Genomic DNA, 6,590 nt, shown 5'->3' on the forward strand with positions numbered 1-6,590 from the left:
ACCTTATTTCCCCCCCCCCCCCATATGTAAGAATGTGTATGTTCAGTGTATGTTCCCATGTGTAGTGAGTTGGAAAAGTGAAGTAATTATTCAAATAATTCAAGCATCAAACCACAAAATTGCCTCAATTCCTAAGTCTCTTTTTTTGTGTGTGTGTCCACGGAGTCTGAAAGTCCATTCGAGTGAAACCAAAATATTATATGTACTTTAAAAAAGTCTAAACTTCTTTATATCTATCTTAATCTAATATTTCATATTTTAAATGTCTCATCAATTTACTGCTCTGAACACATTAGTTTCCCAGAGAAGGGATTTTGAGTAAAAGAACCTGATAAAAATCAATATAGTGTTTTATAATTTATCCTATTAACATTATTTTCTAAGTTGCCTCTATGTGCCTAGCATTGTGTTACATCCTTATAATAAACAAACACATGACTTTTTATTGCCTAGAGTTGAAATTCAATCAGTTTTTAAGGTGGACACAATTTGACCTGAAACTACTTTTTAGCTCTTTATCACTGAAACCAAAATGTGGGATTTGAGTTTGTTCTCTTGCAAAACTCAAGAATGGATTTGAGATAAAAATGATTAGCAGGAGCAAAGTTATTGAGCGATCCCTGTCCTGGAAAAGGTACAGCTCGGGTTCCAGGAGCAGGCCAGCATCCCAAACTTCCTTTCCATGTTACAGTGGATGCAGTGCAGCATCCACGCTAATTACAGGCTGTTAGCCCATGGGTAGACTCCCACATGGCCATAAACTACGTGGGCGCAGGGGAGTGCATCCCCTGCCACAGCCAGGAACCCACTGCATGAGAGAGAGAGAGAGAGAGAGAGAGAGAGAGAGAGAGAGAGAGATGAATCATGAGCTTTTTTTAAATATATTTTATTGATTTTTTACAGAGAGGAAGGAAGAGGGATAGAGTTAGAAACATCGATGAGAGAGAAACATCGATCAGCTGCCTCCTGCACGCCCCCCACTGGGGATGTGCCCGCAACCAAGGAACATGCCCTTGACCGGAATCGAACCTGGGACCTTTCAGTCCGCAGGCCAACGCTCTATCCACTGAGCCATACCAGTTAGGGCAATCATGAGCTTTTTAATCTCGGGGCATATACATGCCTTGCTAGCTCCCGATTGATACTTTCAAAGAATTCTGCCTTAATAACATTCTTGGGATTGGTTATATGTCTTAGTGTCTTATGATTGGTTATCTGCAAGATGTCTGTCTTAGCAACATCTATACAATTTTAAAATTTGTCTCCTGCCTGTGCCTTTCTTCCTGCTCAGATAGGTTGTCCTAGTAACTCCCCTCAGGTTCTACTATCTCCCCCCATGGTCCCACCCCTGTCTACCTAGCTTCCCTCTCTCCTCATCACTGTTTATCCACTTCCAGAAACTTTCATTCTTGTCAAATGGTTTATTTAAGAGTACTCCCTATACCAGGGGTGGGCAAACTTTTTGACTCGAGGGCCACAATGGGTTCTTAAACTGGACCGGAGGGCCGGAACAAAAGCATGGATGGAGTGTTTGTGTGAACTAATATAAATTCAAAGTAAACATCATTACATAAAAGGGTACGGTCTTTTTTTTTTTTTAGTTTTATTCATTTCAAACGGGCCGGATCCGGCCCCCGGGCCGTAGTTTGCCCACGGCTGCCCTATACACTCCCCTATTCTAAAAGCATCCTCTAATCTTTTCTTCCAATATTCACTCATCAGCAAGTAAGCAACTGAGTCCAGTTTTGCCTGACTTCAAAGCCTATCCTTTCCACACTGTCTCTCTATCATGTATTTCTATTATCAGAAGAATGAGCAGAATGGAATGTGAAGAATCCATATATAAAAAAGCCTAAGCTACCATTATGACTGGAGTAAAGGCTGGTAGCTATGACACGCACTGATCACCAGGGGGCAGACGCTCAATACAGGAGCTGCCCCCCTAGTGGTCAGTGTGCTCCCACAGCCAACTTCCTGTGGCTGGCCAACCTCTCTTGGTCCTTTCACTGGCAGGCCAGCCCAGATCTGCCCGAACAGGACTGGGCGAGATAGCCCCAGGCGGCCCCAATCGCTGGCCAGGCTGAATGACCCTATTCATGCACAAATTTGTGCACCAGCATTCTAGTTATACAATAACTCTGTGGCAGATTTTTAAAAAATACAACCTTTTCCTACTCCTTTTATAAAGTAATAGAATTAATTTCCTATCATTTGAATCTTTCCTGGCTTTAGTGTCTTGCTTGGTACATAGAATATATATGGCAAAAGTGACAATGTGTAGCTTCCAATCTAGGTTACAAGATTCCCCAAAGCCTGATGTTCTAGGAAGCTCTGAGATACTACTTAAGAAGTCCTGCTAGGCTACCTGGACATTGGTGTGTGTTGAGGCAATATATACTAGGAAGGACACTGAACAGAAGCCCCAGTGCAAATTTGAGCCTTTCAGCCACACCTACCAAGGAGCCAGACATGTAAATGAAGCTATTTTGCACCTTTCAGACCAGATCTACTGCCAACTAAAAACAACAGACAGATTTCAGTCAATTCCACATGGAGGAGAAGAATCAACCAGCTGATTCCTGTCTGAATTCTTGACCTACAAATTGGAAGTTACAATAAAATGTGTGATGGTATTATATTATCACACAGAAATTTACAAGCAAAGCAAACTCTTAAGGCCTTCACTCAGTGATACATATCTATTTTCTCTCATGATTAATTGGCCAGAAAAATGCCAAATGGGAAGAGAATTAATAACTCTGATGCTCATGATTATAACAAATGCCACCTTTTTAAATGAAGTAAGCTCTCCCTCTCCTAAATCTTTAGAAATTATCTAGTTACCAACTAATCGTGTGATTCTGTTGGTATATTTTTTATTGTTTTGAATTGTTATTTTAATATTTTAAAACTACTTTATTTTAATAATTTGTTGCAGAACTTAAGCTAATTTTTGAAGCCTAAAGATACCAGAAAAAGTGAAAAAAAAGAGACAACTCAAAGTAGCAGTATGAGCCAAGTCAATAAGGCAGTAATGATCATTGTAGGTGAATGTAATAGTAAGTAGATTTAGAATGAAACGTGAAAATTAGAAAAATAGAGGTAAATTATTAGAGAGGGGGTGTATAGACAAATGGGTGGTACAAAATAGTAGTAGAATTAGAAAATTAGATATATTTTGGGTATATTTGACACAATATTCATTTTTGTAAATATTAGAAGATTCTAATGAAAATTGATGTGGACATAGCTTTCTCTAGCAAAGATGCATACTTTCATTGAGTTTAAAGATGCCAGAACTAGAGAGACCTACTAGTATATGCTTCACAAATCATATGTTCTAGATGAAGGAAGCCATATGTCACCCCAAAATATGCCTCTTTGACATAAAATTTATCTTGAGCTGAAGGCAATTAAGAAACACTGGGGGTCTGAGAGGCAACCAAGTAGAAGTCTACAGGGTTCTTTTCATTTGCATAAAGACACACTTAGTATCTGGATTATTCCTGGACAGCTCACATCAAAGTGCCCAGCAGTGTCTTTCATTTCCATTTAGTCATGTAGCCAAGCAGTCAGGCTTCCTCATTTCACTTCCACAAAATAAAATTTCCCCCGCATTGTTAAATATTTTTTAAGAGCATGATTTAAATTTTTTTTCTATTGATTTTTAGAGAGAGAACAAGGGAGAGGGAGAGAAAGAAATATTGATGAGAGAGAAACATTGACCAGCTGCCTCCTGCACGCCTCCCCACTGGGGATCGAGCCCGCAACCCAGACATGTGCCCTGACCAGAAATCAAACCAGTAACCTCTTGGTTCATGGGTCGACATTCAACCACTGAGCAACACTGGCCAGGCTGAAGGACATGATTTTAAAAAAATAATTATATAATATTTTATTATATGGACATACCCACATTTAAAACTTGTTAAAATTTTATATGGTTTCTGATTTCTCTATTGACTTTGGTAACTTTTCATAATTTAATAGTTATTCTATAATATTTCACAATTATAAATAATCATGCAATTTAAAAAAAAAAAAAGCCTGGTGAAAGCCATCAATAAGCAAACTGGCCCTGGGTGCTGCCAGGGAAACTTTGTTAGCTAGTTAGAACACCCCCACTCACCCTTAACTGAATCAAGATTCAAAGTCATACTTTCAGGAGTCCTCAGAAATAAGCATAGAGTTGTCTTGGTCCATTTGTAAAAGAACTGTATCCTATATACTTGAATAGTAAGAAAAAATATTAAGTGACCTATCTTTGAATTTCTTCAGTGAATTTTGAAGTCAACTAATTGAAATGTACCTATACTTTGAATGCTGACACTCTGAAAAGATTGCTGTTTATGGAAATGGAATAGCTAAAACTGAACTGACATGAACTAAACTGAAAATATTCCATAAAACCCGTAAGTTGTCTCATTTTTTATAGAAAAATTCCATTTCCTTTCATGTGTGAAATAAAGGTTTCTTTTTCAATTGCATTTTAAGATATACTAATGAAAACTTATGTAAAATGAATCAGAATTCCAGAGCATTGGAGTAATATACTCTTTGAATTTTCTTAATATGGCCAAATGATTGTAATAGACATGTAATTTTCAGGTAGGACTTAGGAAAAATTGTGTATATAAATTTGCCCCAGGTAGGGTGTTACACTTCCATTTATCTTCTTCTTTTCCCCTATTTACTATTATCTCCCCTAAATTCCAACATTAATAATTGGTGAGAAAATACTAAAAGCAGCTTGTCGGTGGTCCCTTTATCACCTGATTACTGGGGGATAATCCCAAGAGAAGAAAAATAGACAGGTGACTTAGGCAACTACTTGCTAACATGGTCTTTTGGGAAAGTCAAGAACAGACATTCCCTACCAGGAGGATCTATTCCTAAAAACTATGCTCAATAGATGCCCCTGGTAAGGATTGTTTATGTTAAGCAAATACAGAATAGGAGGCAAGGCTCCCTGAAGAATGTTTAAGCCCTATGCAACCCTTTGGTCTACTTGATATCAGAGAGTACTTGTCTGATATAAGAAAGAAGGTCAGGGAGGGTGGGTTGCAGGAATGGAGGGTGTTTTCACTGTATCAGACCTCTCTCTGCTTTGTCTCAGCCACTTGATCCCCTGGGTCCTTGATACCTCTAGTACATGAGTCTGATTTAGCAACTTAACTCATTGTAATAAATCAGCAGATCATAATATTATGCACTTTCCCATGATAGTACAATTGTCCTAAGGATACACATATGGATAAATGACAGATACTTTATTTTATTTATTGTTAATATTTTTATTGATTTCAGAGAGTAAGGGAGAAGGGAGAGAGAGATAGAAACATCCATGATGAGAGAGAATCATTGATTGGCTGCCTCCTGCATGCCCCCTACTGGAGATTGAGCCTGCAACCCAGGCATGAGCCCTTGACCGGAATCAAACCTAGGACTCTTCAGTCCACAGGACGACACTCTATTCACTGACACAATTCGGCTAGGATAGATACTTTAAATACAGAAATTATTTCTAATTCTGGAATGTCATTCCTTTACAACACCAGCATAATAGATACATTAAGTAAAAATTAAAAACCTTGTTTTTTTCTGTTTTATTTTAATAGGAAGTTTTGAGTTACCAGCTCTTCTGAATATTGATTTTACTGTTCCCTCTGGTTTGATTCCACATTGTTTTCCTTTCCAACTTTCTTGACTTCATCATCACTATTGGGCCTTTTAGCTTTTTAATATAACTTGTGTATATGGTGTTAAATATTTTTTGTGATGTACAATAACTAAAGTCCCTATAGGATTGGGTCATATGTAATATTTCTTTATACTAAGCACAATGCTAGGTCAATAATATATTCATATTAGATATTTGAATCAAAAAGTAGTTTTAGGAGTATATTCTAAATACCCTTCACATTCTTTAAAATAACAATTGCACATATTCTAGGTACATGTGAGTAGGGCAATCATTTCTGTGCGAAGTAGTGTGAATAATCCAACGCCAAAAAAAATGTATACAGAATGTAACTTTTCTATGTATATTTATATAGATTATAAAATTAGTTGTTTGAAAATTATTCACAACATGCCCGGCCTGTGTGGTTCAGTAGTTGAGCATCAACCTATGAACCAGGAGGTCATGGTTCGATTCCTGGTCAGGGCACGTGCTTGGGTTATGGCCCAATCCGCAAGTTGGGGTATGCAGGAGGCAGCTGAAAATGATTCTCTCTCATCATTGATGTTTCTCTCTCTCCCCCTCTCCTTTCCTCTCTGAAATCAGTAAAAAGATATTTTAAAAAAGAAAAGAAAAACATGCACAACATAATTAATCAGGCAATGGACTTCTTAATGAGTTGATGAAAACTGATTTGTACTGAAAGTTATTTTTCAAAGACACAAAAATTCTGTAGAGGAGGGGTAACTGAACTTAAAATTGTAAATGTTCCTATTTTTAGTTGTAAGGAAGGAATCTATTCAAATGTCACATTAATCATCCAGGAGTAAAAAGAATACAAGATTCTAAACAATCAGTATAAGTAGACTTTCTCTGAACAAGGGATATTAATATGAATTATAATTGATAG

This window comes from Myotis brandtii, unplaced genomic scaffold, assembly GCF_000412655.1.
Source record: "Myotis brandtii unplaced genomic scaffold, ASM41265v1 scaffold186, whole genome shotgun sequence".
Lineage (NCBI taxonomy): Eukaryota > Metazoa > Chordata > Mammalia > Chiroptera > Vespertilionidae > Myotis > Myotis brandtii.